The sequence below is a fragment of the Camelus dromedarius genome, chromosome 17, assembly GCF_036321535.1.
Source record: "Camelus dromedarius isolate mCamDro1 chromosome 17, mCamDro1.pat, whole genome shotgun sequence".
NCBI classification, from domain to species: domain Eukaryota; kingdom Metazoa; phylum Chordata; class Mammalia; order Artiodactyla; family Camelidae; genus Camelus; species Camelus dromedarius.
This window is the reverse complement of record NC_087452.1, coordinates 13340065-13357061: the sequence shown is the minus strand read 5'-3', so window position 1 is coordinate 13357061 and position 16997 is coordinate 13340065. Positions and strand designations below refer to the sequence as shown.

Sequence of the window (16997 nt, the reverse complement as noted above, 5' to 3'; positions counted from 1 at the left end):
ATATATAAAATATTTAATATATACATGTTCACTTCTATAGAACAGATCAAATGGATAAGTTAAATCTAAATGTAGATTTTGAAAACAACAGTTTATATTAAGAAAAGCAAGTCTCAGAATGACCGCTTGTGGATGTACCAGTTATGTGAATTAAAAAGACTTATACAGTATTATTGTGTCTTTGTAGAAAAATATTAAAAAAGTATGTTTATGCACCAAATTAAGTATGTTGGTTCTTTCCAGGAGTAAAGGGAAAATTGAATTTAGAGGGAAAATTTAAGGGGCTTCAACTTGATTTTTTGCATTTTATTTACTTAAAAAATGAGTTATGAGGCAAGTATGACAAAATGTTAATATTTGTTAATTATAGATGGTGATTACATAGGTATTTTTATATTATTTTTCTGTATTTAAATTTCTTTATAAAATAAAAATACTTAAGCTACATTGCAAAATTAAAAATATAGAATTCGTGTTTTTGAGTCCTCAATTGTGGAAATATTATCATTGAAAACTGATATATAAGTCTGTTGTAGCTCCCAATTACAATGCCTGTGTATCAGAGTATTTACATGTAACAGACCTTAAACTTATTTAAAGGTTCACTTGCTTTGATCTAAGAGAAATCTCATGCCTTTCCACTTTTAATTTCATGGTAATTGTGGAAAACTAAACCAAAAGTCAACTCAATCTCTTCTTTACAAGAGTAGAGGGAATCCACATAGTAACATCCCTGTACTTATACAAAAGTTCAAAGACTTATACATTAGTAGTACTTAGCATATCCAGTAAACTTCCCAATGTTCTTATCCATTCTGTTAAGTGTTCCTACTGTTGGAATATAGATGAGCAGGCCATTGAAGATAGTTTAAATTATTTGTTGCATATTAAGTTAATGAGACAATAGATGCTGTATTTATCTTATATAAAATATTAATCCATTATACCTTAATATTTATTGACTTAATTTATGAAAATTTTTTTGTGCTCAGTAATAAATATGAGACTGCAATATGTGACATAAATCTTATTTAAAGACTTAATTTCCTATAAGAAGCAGCATAATTTTAATTTAGGCTCGTGAGTATATTATTACTTCATCTCCTTGTAAAAGAATTAGAATGAAGGCAGCATATATTTTGTATAAGCCCAAAAGAAGTACCAAAAATTGACCCCCAGCATTAAAATGTAAATTCTTATCTACACATTCCTGTTACACAACCTGTATGAGTTTCCTACTGTTGCTGTGAACAAGTACCACCAATTTAGTGGCTTTTAAAAAAACCCCACAAATTTGTTCTCTTACTGTTCTGGTGTCTAGCCGCCCTAAATTCAAAGTGTTAACAAGCTGTGTCCCTCTAGAGACTCTTGGGGAGAATCTGTTTCTTTCATTTTCAGGGTTCCAGAGTTCACCTGCAGTCTTTGTCTCATGGCCCCATCCTTCATCTTCAAAGCGACCAGTATAGCATCTTTTAATATCTCTTTCTTTCTCTGTCCTTATATTACTTTTTCTGACTCTCACCTTCCTCCCTTCTCCCTGTGAGAACTCTGTGGTTACATTGGATTCATTCACTTGATTTAAACACCTACAAAGTCTATTGACCACGTGAAGTAACATACCTATAGGTTTCAGGGTTTAGCATGTGGACATCTTTGGGAGCCATTATTCAGCCAAACATATGACCTTTCAAACTGTTTCCTGGTTGAAATATTCGTAAAATTAAGTGACCTTTTGGTGAAGGCTTTGGCTTAATGGTCCATCAGTGTCATATGACATAAAACTGTGATAAGTAAGTGAAGTGTTATAGGGAAACAAATATGGATTATGAAGTTAATATTAGAAGGTAAATATCCTGTAAGTATTGACCCATAGAGTTACCTTTTGTGTGTTTGTTGTATCATCTTTTTCTTTAGGAGTAATCTACTATTCAAAATGTGGTCAAATTTTGTTCTGAAACTGCTATTACTGTGCCAGGGATAAAAAATAGGACCCGCCTGTGAAGATTGTTGCAATTATTATAGATGAATTATTATTTTAAAAAATATAGATTAGTGACTGACAGGAAGCACTTTTGCTAAAAAATGTGTTGCTGCGATTGTGAACATTATTAGATCCAGTAAAGTATCAAAAACCATAATGGCTACATCAAATTGCAGAATTCAGTGTGAGAAAAAAATGCAAAAAGTTGATTGAAAGAACTCAAAAGGACTGTTAGGTTCTAATTGACTAGAGGATTAAGTTTATAAACCTTTTATTCATTGAACATGTAATATTGAGCTCTGAGTGTACACCACATTCTCTCTTAAGTTCAGGACTAATAGTGAGCAACTGTGTTCAGAGAGCCTGCAGTCTAGCTCAGTAGGTAGACGATTTATAGATGAATAGTAAGTGCTGTGATGGAAGCTGCATAGGTTATCAGACTGTCCTTTATTTGATCCTCATAATTAAACCAAATTTAACATCTTTGAAGCCTGAAAATGAATATAAATTAGAGAGCCAGTCAGTAAGGTGAAGCCTGAATTAATTCTCAAAGCGTATCCTTTTTTCTTCTTTTAAGACCACTCACAAAGCAAGTGAAAGCTGCCACAAACACGAAATTCAGTTTCAAATGCACATGCACACAAACTTGTAATCACACTCACAAATACACACATAACAACACCCAGTCTAAGAACTAAATGATGACTCTGCTTCTCTAGACTGCTAAAATCCAGAGAGGAATAGTTAAGAATATGTAATGAGGGAGTTAATTAGTGCTTGCTTGTCTGCCTTCTTTTACAGTGGGGATATTTCTATGATGTCTTAGAGAAAAATTTTTGCTTTATGGTGCTTATGATTTTTATCTTTCCCTTCATTTTCCAAAATGCTTCCTCCTCTCCCCAGGGCTTAGCAGAAAATTCAGTAAAGAGAGAGACTTTCTGAGTAGATTTCATATGGGAGAGTTTTGAAAACAGCATAAGAAGCGTGTCTTAGGCCTTGTCAAAATATTTTCCTTTTGAAAATGGAAAATTTTGGTTGAACACTGAAATGCATGTCAGGTTAATTCATGCCTATTATTTCAGGTAATTCATTCCACCAGGAATCCTCATAAGTAAAATTAATATTTATATCAGATAAGCAAGTAGCAGGTGTAGACATTACCAGGATTTATAAGGAATATACTTGTTAGCCACTTCTCTGCACCCCAAGTTCATCTTACTTGTACTTTAATAACCACTTATGAATGCCCACCTTCTTAAAACCACACAGGGAGTAAATCATTTTTCATATGTTTTCTGTTTTCATACAAAAGCTATGGGAAAAAGGGAGAAGACAGGGAGACAGGCAATGATAAATTAGCCCCTGGAAGGTCGACCAGAAGTTGGGGTCTAAAACAGTGCTGCATATGTATGTGGCACTTAGTGATGCTGCTGAGATAACAGCGCTGGTTCCTTGGACCAGATAGGAGAGTATTGTGCTTCTGAGCTAAATGAGATGAACGAGAGACAAACCAAAACTCTGTTATTTGTTTTAACATTCGTAATTATTGTTATACGAAAATAAGAGGTAAAGGCTCATATTATTTTGAAAAACAGTAGGTGGCATGTGGCACGTGTGGACTCCTGCTACTGTCTTTGTGCTGACACATCACTGCAGAAATGTCACCTGTCTTTATTGCTTAGGAGGTTTCCAGCCTTTCAGGAAAAATTGCTCCTCTTTTGCACCTACATTCTTGTCTCCTCCTGGATTTTCCTTTTCGTCTCTCCCCACTTTTCCCCATCTTTCTCCTCTTTGAGATGCCTGGACTCATTGCTTCTGGCCTCCTCTTGGCAGTTTTGTTACGTGTTTGCACTCTGCTCTGTTTGTTTCCAGCAATGGAGTCAAAGCAAAGGGAACTAGCCAAAGCCTGTGAATGCAGGCTGGGCTCCCCGGGGTGTCCACACTGGCTCCAGGAAGATGATCAACAGTATTTCCCTTTTTCTCTCTTATATTTATTGCAATTAACGCCCTCATGTATTTATTGATCTATAGCTGGATTGACAGATTGGTCCATCCATGCATGCATTTATTTGGCATACAGTTTTGGGGTAGAGGTAGGCAATGCCTGACTGGATGTCTCCTCTAACAAGAGTTACGATGTCAGGATTAAAGAACCACGGCTCGGAAGAAGTTAATTCCAAATTTAATGACATTTGAATATTTAATAATAATATGTCTTCTTCAATGGAATTTCAGTTCACTTGAGTATGTAAGGAGAGCATGAGGGAGTGTGTGAAGAATCATTTTACCTATGTCCAAGTGGCATGCTTTTAGATGGAGTCAGATTCAATCTAAGAGTTGAAAAAAGTTCCCAAAAGGCTTACCCCAATCATATAAAAAAGAACAATTTTTTTGCTTACACTGTGCAAAATTATCTATTTGTATGTTAAATATTTGATGGAATACCTACACATGAATGTAGACATCTTTGAATATACTCTTACAGAAACGTAAGTTCCTGTGTAAGAGGGTCAATATTTTACAAATGTTTATACCTAAGTAGTTACTTTATTTCTAGTTAGTTTTGTAGTGGAATAAGGTAGATTATAATTTATGTAAATCAAATACATATGGGACTACATATCTTCACATGGTACAGAGTGTGGTAATACAATTTTATAATGTCTCATTAGCCCCTGTGACTGCCCAGTGACATAGGATAGCAGTAGATTACTGTCAAATCTAATAAGGTGGCATCTTTTTCATGTAGATTTCTAAATCCTCTATTACTTTGAAATCAGCTCAATAGCATATTTTAGTCTCAAAATAGGCTATCTTCTTGTTCCTGGTGATTGATTTAATAGTGGATTTGACCATATGTGTATCAGATATGAAAAGTAATGTCTGCTAAGTGGAGTAAAAATGTTCTGTTAGGGAGGAAAAAAAAGTGATTTAAATCGTTAGGTCCTCCTGGGATCTCATTAAAGTTCTCTTCCTTTAATACATTGTGCAGCCTAATAGTTATCAGGAATCCTGCAGCGTGCATTGCTGATAGGTTAGTTTACTCAGGATTAATTGTGTAATTTTGCAAGCAACCAGCACAGTGAACATTGATTTTTGTATTAGTCCTGCATGTTGTTTCTAAGGAGATTCTGTCTTCTATTTTAAGGTGGTTACATCTCACTGTTTATTAATTATAATTTCTGCCAACATGGTTTATGTCTGATACAATTTATTAAAAGTCTTTCCTAATCTTTTTTTTTTAGTTGTTATTTCCTTCAGAAATGTCATTAATTTTGAGCACTGATGTGTAAAAGTGACAGGGAAAAAACTGCCATTTGCGAAGCATTCACTGACCAGCCAGTTTCCCTATGTGTCCATTGATAAGTTGCCACAAATCTTTCCATAGAATCCAGAAGCAAATTCAGTGGCATCCACTTCAGGTTTACAAAGTGAACAATTAATGCAAGAAATAACCTGAGAACATTAAATTTCCCAAAGCAAAAGAACGTGACTCTCCAAAGGAGAGTTGGCTATTAAGAAATGAGTCCAGTTTCTACAATGTGCCGATCTCTAGAGCCAGTATTTCCTGAAATCTTTGTGGATATGGATAGATTACAGGAAAGGGTTTTCTGCTTGAATTTTCCAGACAATAGGTTCAGCCCTCAGCTACTACTTTGTCTACTCTTGTGTGATTATGAAATGCCTATTGAGATTTCAGTGGGATCTTTATAGCTGAGTTCAGGTTATACTCTGTAATCTTTTATGTGGCTTTGAGAAAACAGAAAATAATCTTGACTGCATGCAGTTTAGACCTTAATCTGTACACTTCTCTTGTCTTGAACTTGCAAATGAATTACCTGCCTGTGCCCCTCCTCTGTCTGCCATCCCAGACTTACTTAGATAAAATTTCCCCTCTCCATTTCACTGTGGACTCACAAAGGGAAGACGTTAAACCCCTCTTAATTTTTGCTGCATTTGTTTTGTTTTGCTTTGGATGGATCCTCCCTCTCCCCCTACCCTGAGTTTCTGCAGTGTTAAAAGGCCTAATAAGGAGCTGTACAAAGTAAGCACTTAAAATGTGTGCTGAGTGACCCACTGGCCCCTATGGGAAGAACCGTCTTGAACACTATGTTACCAGAGCTTCAAAAGGGGGCTTGTTTCTTAAGGATCAAAGGATCTCTTATATAATAAATTCAGAGCATTCGGTATATAATGAAGAGAATAAAACATGTCTTTTAAGCTCTTATATGTTGCCAGGATTATGTAGAGAGACTAAGGAAGTGGTGGCTCTCTCTGGCTTTGTGTCATTCACGTTAAACAGAAATAGATGAAAGCAAAGGCTTAAAACCGACAAAATCCCAAGTAGGGAAGCTCTGGTCCAGAGCTTGTTCACTGGTTCATAACAAACTACCAGCTGATGATTTGGGGGGAGCAGTTTTCCTTTCACATTAAAGGATTGTGTTTGTCTTATATCATTTTAAACGATCTACCGTCACAAAGTATAAACCACTTTTTTTGTTTTTTTGGTCATAGAAACAGGGTTATGGCATTGCTGAGAAAGGACTAGAACTGGAATCACAACACAGGGTTCTACACTTGACCTTTGTCACTTGCTTTGTGTGACAATAAAGAAGTAACTCCCTGAATTTTATTTTTCTTCACTTATAAATTAACCTCATAAAATTAACACACAAAGTTCATTCAAGGATTAAATGAAAAAAATCATCCTTAGAGTGCTATGAAGTGTAAGATGTTGCATTATTATTTGCAATACAATCTGATTAAATAATTACAACAGATTTTAGTTCCTGTTTTAAGGCTGGACATCCTCTTTTTACATTCAGCTCTGTCTTGAATAGTTTGAAAGACCCAGAGCAAAAGTGATTTTTGAAACCATTATAATTGTGTTCGGTATATTTCATGCGTGAATATATGTGTATATTTCTGAAGAAGAGTCAGCTTTCTCCAGATTCTCAAATGTGTTTGTGATTCTAATGGGATTAAGAACCCCTTAAATAGATAATCATCACTAATTTTCATTTCACATTAATTGGTTGTCCTACTGCTATAGTGTTGTATACCTGAAGAGTGAATTTAGTATATTGGTTTAATTTACTACGTGTTTTTGTCTACTGAAATTTTGCATACTGTACTATCTTTCACATTCTCTGGGAGATAAAATCAATACAGATTGGAGATATGAACAGCTTTCTCCAATATTTATGAAAAATTAAAAATTACCTTGGTGATTTCCCATGTTTAAGGCAGATTTTTTCTTTCTTTCATTCTTTCTTCTCTCTTTCTTTTTACAATAATACCGCCACCATCATCACCACCACCATCTCTGTTTTTTCTTCCTCATTTACTTTACATGTTTAGGTAATTGCAGATGCACAATTTTGTGGAGAACTGAAACAGGCCTTGCCTGTGGGTGAACTAAGTTTCAAATTTTGAAAGTAGAACTGCATTAAAGATTTTTTCCTAACGTTGATTTTCAATATCTAAAAAAGTTAATATTAATTAAAATTTTCAAACAGGAGTGTTTCTTTAGAGTCTCTTACTCTCTGTAACCCCAAATGTATCTCCCTCTATATGTGTTGGTGTGATCCTTAACTATACTTTCAGCTTACCTAGCCCAATATCAATTTTATCTTAATGAGTGTATTTAAAGCATCCCTTCGTGTCAGACATTTCTGGATCGCCTTATATTTCTGATCGATGTGCTGACCAACTTTTGGCAAAAGTAGAAGTCACGGTTGACCAGAAATTTAACTGAGAGATCTGCTATCTCCCATGTACTGAGCTGTGTACTGTGAAGTGCTGTCAGGAGGCACTGAGGACTCATGGTCTAGGTCTACACATTGCAGATTGTTACAAATTATTAATTCAGTCTCTTGAGTGACACGATTATGTTTGTATATCATTCTGCTCACTCATAGTTCCCTGGAGCCTTCATACAGAATTATTTTGATTTGGTCCCCATTAAAAGTACTTTGAGAGTTGTCATTGAATTTGCATATTTTGTTCTGCATTACAATTAATTAGAATTAGCATTTTATTATAATAAATTAGAAGTTAAATAGTTAACATACCATTTAAAGTCTATCAATAATGACAGCCTACTTCAAATTTTGAGTATCTTATGACATCTCTTTGTAGCAGTTTTAGATTTTTTTTTTTTTTTTTTGGGTAATTAGAGGAACTTACCCATGCTCTGCTGATTATTTGTTTTCACAGTTTTACAAGTTAGGTTTTTGCACTGAGAAATTTTTTACAGAACAAAGTTTCCATTTGCCAATGAGTATATGTAAAATAATAATGATCATCATGTTTGACATTATCTGTTTTTTAATCAAAATATTTTATTTTTTTCCAGCTTTATTGAAGTATAGTTGAGCAATAAAATTGTTTATATTTAGAGTGTTTCACATGATGATTTGATATACATATACATTGTGAAATGATTACCATAATTTTTCAACCTCATCTCTTTTTTTTAGTCTATTCTCTATCTTCATCTTCAGCCTCTCCAGACTTCATATATCTTCTTAACTCTTCCCTGTTTCTTAGGCTTCTGAGCTGCTTCTCTTGTTTTCCAGTACCTACCCCCCCCCCCCAAACTGGAATGGCATTTCTTTCTTCAGCTTAATAAATTGGGCCATTTATTTACTGAGTTCAAATAACTATGCAGCCTTTGGGAAAAAAAAGTGTTTTCATTTCTTATGTTCATTTTGATGGAAAAAATAATTCATGACTATTAAAAATAAATTTATTAAATTATATCATCTTTAATTGCTCCTTGTACTTTTCCCCCCAAAAGCAGTGCTTGTAATTTGATGTATATTTTTCCAATGTTACTCCCCAGATAGATAGATGTATACATATACATATATATGTATATATTTTTGGTAAAATTGAACTCAAACTCTATATAAAATTTGTTGGTTCCACCTAATATTAATGTTTCTCCAGCATTCAGTAGTCTTTGAAAATACAATTTTTTTAAACTATAAACTTTTCTAATGCATAGCTATATTCTAAGTACTTAATTATTTCTCTATTCCTGAGCATTTAGTTTGTTAACCAAAATTTTATTGTTATAGATTACACTAAGTAAACATTTTACATTAATTTGTGAACCTATTTTGTTCTGTTTAATCTAAACTCAAGCTAGATTTTTGGTTAGGTGAATATTGGCCCAAGCATATGAACATAAAAAGTATGTAAGCTTATTCAATAAAGCAGAATGTTCATAGTGTTATATATAGCTAAATAGTATATGATTTTTAGATACTTATACGTATATATACGTGAATATATGTGGTGTAGCTGTAGTACTAGTTAAATATTGATCTATCAATTGGGAGAAGAAATGTACTAAAATGTTGGTAGTATTTATCTTTAGTAACTGATTTATATTTTATATGTATGTATATGTATATACCTAATGTCTGGATGTATGTATACCTGCATACATATAAAATGTATGTGTATACATTTATATAAACACATATAGAAATATGTATATTCGTATTTTACCAAATCTCTATAGTGAACAATTACAACTTTAATGATAAAGCAAAAAACCTCTCACAGTTGTACACCTGCACCAGGTGTGCATCTCCTGCAAATCCTTTCTAACATGAATTTATGGGTAAAAATGAGTTTTTCATGGCTGGAGTAGTAGAAGCACTTGAAAATTCTTTGTTGTCCCCTAAGGTTCACTGTGGTGTGAGACCTTAAGTAGCTATAGAGACTGAAATCCAGATAATGCTGAAAATATCCTGGGAAGGTGAACAGAGTACTGAAATACTGAAACTTCCTATTATTTCAAGGAGAAGTTAGAGAGTGTAGCCCTGGGTGTGCTTTGGAGAAGCTGAAAGGGAATCAGAGTGTCTGAGGCCGAGAAACCAATGGTGCAAAACCAGTGGAGGCCAGCCAGGGGTTGAAAGCTGCTTGAGCAAATACTCTGACCAAAGCAGCAGGTGGAATGGCTCGAGCAGGAAATTGGGAATAATATCCTGGGATCGGATTTGTTTAGACAAGTTCCTATTTTGGGGACATAGGGCTCCCTATTCATGGGTGTGCCTGACCACAGTGCAGGACACAGAGCAGACAAGTAATAAATACTTGGATGAATAAACAAAGACCCCTTGTACAATGCTTTGGGACAGAAAGTCCTAATAATAGCTATGTTAACTTCTTTTCATACCTAAATATCCCTGAAAGACTCTCAGGCAGTTTTGATACCTATTTCAGTGTGACTTTTAATGATTTATAATTCTGTTCTTTAATCATGATTGGAAATGTTTGTTACTAAGCTTGCAGCCTTAAAGAATAGAAGTCTGCATTAAACGTGTTCTGTTGCTGCAATAATGTCCTTGCCAGTACTTAAGGCTTTCAGGATTATAAAGTTGCATTCTGGAGAAATGGTTTTGTAACCCCAGGCAATATGTAAATTCTTTGTGCCTTAGTTTTCTCATCTTTAAAATAAGAACCTTAAAAACAAAAAGTGTCTACCTCATAGAGTTGTAAGGATAAAATTAATTCATAAAATATGTAATAGAACAGTGTCTGGCATACAGTGATAAATGTATCCCAATGTGACACAGCTAGTAATTGGCAGAGCTCATTCATTCAGGCAAATATTGATTGAGTGCTTCATGTGGGTGTTGAATACAACCCCAGAGTACCTGAGGGTAATTGATATCATTGTTCAAATCCAGATCCTTCTAGGCCATCTCCAGAGAAGAAAGGGATTCTTGAGAAGGTGTATAGGTTTTCCATGATGTTCTCAAATATTGAAATATGAATGCTCTTCTCTGTTAATAAACTATGAGTGCACTTGCCAAAAATATGTCTTGATATTTCTGGAAACTATTTCCTTAACATAAACGATCTATCATATTAACAGAATTCTTTCGTGTATTATTTGCCTCAACTCATTTCTGAGGGATCTCCTCTCTTTGAAGTTTAATAGTCCAAGATGGTAGAAAACATAATTATATTCAATTTTCCTGAATCCTTCAAGATGTTATTTATTTTGATCTCTCTGTTCTATGTATTCATTTTTACATATGAAAAAGTTCTAACCTTTTTAATCTTTCCCTGTATCAGAGTCTTATGATCCCAGCGTCTTGAATATTTTAATTCCTGTTCTGTGTACCTCCTTCAAACCCATTATTAGGGAAAGTTCTTCTTGTAATCATAGATAAGAAACTCTAAAAAATTGTTAACCTTTTCGTGTTGTAGATGGAGATACTGAGACCCAAACTGGCTAAGAAACTTGCTCTCAATTGGCAACATTAGTAATAGAGCTAGGGATAAAATGTATTGGGTCATCTGACTTGCCCTGGAATATTCTTGGCTGATTTCACTATATTATGCTATTAGCCTCTTTAAGACAGGTGAATGTATGTCTTAGTAGGACATAGAGAAGTAATTATTATGGAGCCCTTTTCTCAAACTCGTGGCATTTGGCATGAATGGTATGATAGGGAAGGTAATCAAAGGTAAATAAAGGTGTGGACTTGGAGTTACATAGACTGGGTTCAAATCTCTGTGCCACTCATTGTCATTGTGAGTTTGTATGTGATGCCTAGCCTATTTGAATTCATTTCATCACGTATAAAATTATGGTCAGTGGGACCTAACAAGAGGGCACCATGTGACATAAGAAAATATACTGATTGCTTAGCACAACATCCAGCACATAGTATGCCTTCAATTGATGTTAAAAACAAATTCATGTATGATTCTTAGTAGGGAGTCAACAATTGTTTTTTAGTAAACAAATACTAAAGCTAGTAATCAGGAATAGGGACTCTTTTCTTTCAGAGTATTTCAGAAATATTTGTAGGGACAAATTAACCACCTTCATTGCTAGTGTAAAGTTTTGCTTGTAAATCATTTCTAAAAGCAAACATTTATGGTTTCTCATAGTTTTTTCTGGTTCTCATATTGTTGTGCATCTTTTTTGTTAGGCAGACTGAAGAATTTCCATTGTGTGCTCATTTACTGCCATAGGTTCACTGTTCACTGCAGGGACCCCAGTCCAGTTTTACTGCATCTTACTGTTGAGCGAGTTCTGTTTCTCCCTACAGTGTACTTTCTCTCTTTCTGTTATTTCTTCCTCCAGTGAGCAGAGTTTAACTTAATTAGTTTGATGTGCCTACACTATATTTTCTTTTAGTGATGCTTTTTTTTTTTTTTTCAGTAAAAAGCAAACAACCATCAATGGCCCAAATGCCCATTTTGCTTTAATACATATGCCTCTAAATTCTTCAGATTTCCTTTCAGTATTCCTATCGTTTCTCCCTTTACATTTGGTCAGTATGTTTATTCGTATCTCTTAAGTGGAAAAACGGAGGGACTTTGCAAAAAGACAAGCAACTTTCGTCTAAGATTAGAAAAGAAGATATTAGTATCTGTATCACTAGTGGTAGGAAAAAGGGTAAAGGCTTTAAGCAAATTGACAAATTCTAAAGATTATGTATCCTGCTAAATATAGTAGAAGTGGAATGAGAGATATTTTCTTAGACTGCAGTAGTGTAGTGTGTGTGTGTTTACGTGGGTACCTTTATCATAATAATATTTGAGCTTATGCCGCCAAGATATGTATATCCCAGATTCATATTGTGCTAATATTTAGCTAAGAAAGCAGAAGAGAAGAATTTTTAAATAATTTTAAAGAATGAGATAAAATTAGATAAAAATAACGTATATACTCATATATGTATGGAAGTTTTAATACCAACATCTATGTTTTAGTATATATATTTGAGATCAATTATATGTATATATATTCTAGTATTACTTATTGCATTCTCAAGGATTGTTGGAGATCATACACCTACAACATGAAGGAATAAAAGGAGACCATAGTACAGAGATAATACTTTATATACACCAACACACACACACACACACACACACACACACACACACACACACACACAGTGTGATTGGATTAGCAGCAAAGACCTTATATCCATGATTAATGTGTATGCCTCCTCAACCAAAGTTGAACGAAGCAGATGAGAGCTCAGCAGGCATACACTGCTGCTGTGAGCATACAAATAAGTTTGATCAGTAGCTCTGGTCTCCGTGCTTCATGCCAGACAACTCTCTTGCAAGTGCTAAGCAAGAGTGTGGATAATTCACCAGGGGCACTGATCCCTGATGTCATGAGTATCACTGACAGAGGTAGGAAGGTGAGACCCATTGGGAAGAGCTGCCTGCAGTAGCTGTATGAGATGGATTGATTTTGAAGAGAAGTTTTAGGGAGATTTAATGTTGGAACCATAGAAGTGGCTCCCTGGCTGGGGTATATGCCCGATTTATGGCACTCTTTATCACTGGGATAAATAAAAGACATACTATATTGTCTCCTTTAACTGTAGCCTCAGTAAATAGAGTGAACAATCAGCAAATCTAATTTGAAATTGACACAGGGAAACATTTCATTTTTTTTCTTTTCCCCACTGAGTGCCTATTGAAACAGAATGGATGCTGGACACAATAAATGATGGCCAGTTCCTATATTCCTGTATTTAGAGAAAGATCTTCTATTAGCCTATAGAACTCAATAAATACAATTTTACTCAAGCTACCTGTGTACCATGATCCCACTGGTTAGGAGTGATATTAAATGTTGTTTTGGGTATTGTGAATCATCTATAAACAGTTCTATTTGTTATAATAATGTAAATAATAACAGTGCCAGAAGTAGGCCTGAGGGGTTTGAAATGAGGTCACTAAACAAAAGTGTACAGGGCACAGACTGTGCAGTGTGTCACTTGGTCAACTGGAAAGCAGTGGGGACTATTCTCATACTTGCCAGGGTGGAATTTTTCTTTTCAGTGTATTGGTGTGAGTTTCTCCCCGAGGCATTGCAATCTGTTTATAACTTTTTGGCAGCAGCTTTTGGAATAAGGCCAAAGAGATTGTCAAAAAACGCATAGGAAGAAAGTGGGTTGCTTACATATTTTAGCCATCTTTCTTTTTCTTAGGGCAAAAGATATTGAATTTTATAAATCTCTTTAATTAGTAATTTCTACCAAAATGAGTTAAAATTACTAGATGGTATTTAGCGCTTCTGAATGATGCTCATTAAGTTAAGACAACTGCTTTGCGAAAAATCTTTGACTTACTTTGACCATCCTTATGCTCAACAGAAATCTTAGCTTTTCAAAGTTGTACTCTTGGGAGAGTATCCAAAACAAATCTTATAGACAATCTTTTAGGGATTGGGAGCCAATCTTCAAATTATCTGGGAATTAACAATAAAAAAGATTGTGTATATTGGTTGAAACGCTTCCTTCATTTCATGTGTTGATTTTTTTAAAAATGGGAAGCTTGCTGATAACACACCTGGGTGAGAGATGGCCTCTTGAATTAAAGGTTTATGTTAGCTCTGTAATTCATAGAGCTCTGATCTCGGAGAGTGCTTCCTGATAGAGCTCTCATCGTTTTAGTCTTTACTGTTTTATTTTGATAGATTGGTCACAGCCTCAGACAAAAGCAAGTGGCTATTGTGAAGAACAGTTCATGGAGGACTGCCAACTCGAAATTCTTACAAACTGTGGTCTGTTGCAAAATGCTTGAATTTGTGAGAGAAGACACGTCAATAATTCTTTCAATGAGAAGAGTAATTGCGTGGCTGTTTTCTGCATCTCTGCTTCATTTATTCATAGATAAGAATCTAGGGGATGTCTTTTATCCTCAGCAATAGAGCAATGCTATTGTTTAGGTATTTGGGGGTTTTTTTGAGGCGGGGTGAGAAAGAAAAACTAAATCAATTCTTTAAACAGGGAAAAGGTAAAAAATAATTTAAAAATGGTTCCTTAGCTGGAAATTATCTCTAAAATTACAACTTTCTAATCTATCTCTAGGTGCTGTAAACTACAAACAATGACCCTGTGTTAATACTGCAGACGTATTGTAGTGGAACTAAAGGGAACTTAATTTACTGGTAAGAATATTTTCCTTAATCAATTGCTTTATGCATTTTGAGTGCATTGAATTAATGCAATGCATGGTAGAAGAATATAGCCACAGAGAATGACCCAGGAAATGAACCAGATATATAATATAGTGAGGCGTTGTTTTTGTTTTTTTGGAATTCCATTAAAATCCTGGCTCATTTTTGAAAGAGCAAGACAACTTAACAGTTATTTTTCTTGTTAGCTAACCTCCTGGCATATTTGAAAGTTGCGTCTTGATGATATTTATATAAATGTCATTTTTAATAGAAAAATGAATTTTACCATTGGGATCTGAGAAGGTCGGCTTCTTAGGAGGCTTGAAGTTTTAGTGAGAAAACCTGTATTTTCATCGGTCAAACAGCTCACCCCTTTATGGTCTGAAGGGCTTTCAGCTTCTGCAACTGTCCTTTGGATTTGGATCAATGTGAAATCTTACCTGAATTGTCCTTTAGAGAATTTTTTTCAAATTCTTTGTGTAGTCAGTCTGAGTTGTAAGAAATTTCAAAGATTTTGGAAGAGTGAGAAAAAGTCCACTTCCAACGGCCAGACACACAAGGATCTGGTTTTGGGGAAGCTGTTTAGCCCTTTTAAACTTCTATTTCCTAATTCACAAAATTAAAATAATAGTTGTAATTGTCTTAGGTGCTGGTTAAATCAGATCATTTTGATAATGCTTATTAGCACTGTGTTGAGTCCATAGCGCCATTCAGTAAATATCAACCCTTACTATCATTGTTAGTTTTTTGAAAGACAAATGACTTGAGAAGAAATGGTATTTTTCATTGTAATACAGTTGATACAGAATATGATATAAATTACAGCTGTACCGTATAGTGATTCACAATTTTTAAAGGTTATACTGCATTTAGAGTTATTATAAAGTATTTTCTGTATTCCCTGTGTTGTATAATATATCTTTGTGCTTATTTTACACGTAATAGTTGTACCTCTGAATCCCCTACCCTTTTAGTATTCCTCCCCTCTTCCTGCTCCCCACTGGTAACCACTAGTACATTCTCGCTATCTGTGAGTCTACTTCTTTTTTGTTATATTCACTAGTTTGTTGCATGAGAAAAAAATGGTATTTTTTAATGAAAGAATAATAGTATTTTTACTATCTCAAGAGCACATTTTGTTACCAAGAGAATACGCACTCCTGTAGGATTAAGATTTTTTTGCTGCATGTGAAATCTGTCTGTATGCTAGTCATATACTGACCTTAGTAACTGTAAAGAAGACAATGTGGAAATGGAACACCCTGACTTTTCAGTCATTGCTAGCTTACCTACTGCCTGGTTACCAAGAGGGGCTTTCTAAACAAATGGGGGCTTATTCCAAGAATAGGTCTATGAGGAAACTGTGTGTGTGTTTAGAATAATACGTGCCCTCCTTGTCTCATTCACTGGAGTGATTTTGCCCCTCCACTTTGTTTAGATCGGCCCTTTGGAGCTTACTGCAAAAGAGCTACTCTGCACAGGTTTTCTAACTCCAGTTCATCTTCTAGCCTATTATAAGATTAAAAAGCATTTGAGATCTAAACTCATATTGTTAGAGAAAACTCTTCCTGAACCTGGATTAATTCAATCCTTTGATGATGGTTGGTTATGAGGAGGACATTTATTATGTTAAAACACTTGTATGATTTTTACCCTAAATGAGTGTTTGCATCATGAGAAACATAGGTAAATCTTTTTCAGAAATTAAAGGATGAAATACAAATGTCTGGGGTATCAAATTTAAAAAAGGATGTTAGCAGGCTACCATGACGGACCTTAACTGTGGTGCGTCACGATGATTTGTTAGTCATGATGTCCTGACATCATGAAAATGGATGGCAACCTGCAAAACAGCTGCTCACTCATAACAATGCGTTCTCAACTTTATTGAATTATGTTTATCTTCTTGTGTTCCTCTTGACAATCGATCACATCATTATTTAATTCTATAAAATAAGTTTCCATTTCCATCCTTTTTTACTGTAGTGCTTGAGAAATTCAGCTATGAAGCTTCCAGGAAGTACTTATGGGATCATAGTTCTAGGACACACA

General features: G+C 34.8%; 1 protein-coding gene across 14 annotated transcripts in view; it reads left to right on the top strand.

Annotated features, from left to right (window-relative positions):
* CHL1 (cell adhesion molecule L1 like) overlaps positions 1-16997 on the top strand; it is a 181547-nt gene that overhangs the window by 21104 nt on the left and 143446 nt on the right. For 12 of the 14 annotated variants that reach the window (XR_010384794.1, XR_010384795.1, XR_010384797.1 and 9 more), the window contains exon 2: positions 14857-14936. The exons of the other annotated variants lie outside the window; for them this stretch is intronic. The gene's annotated coding sequence lies outside the window, so the exon portion shown is untranslated. The remainder of the gene's footprint in view (positions 1-14856; positions 14937-16997) is intronic. 14 annotated transcript variants of the gene reach the window in all.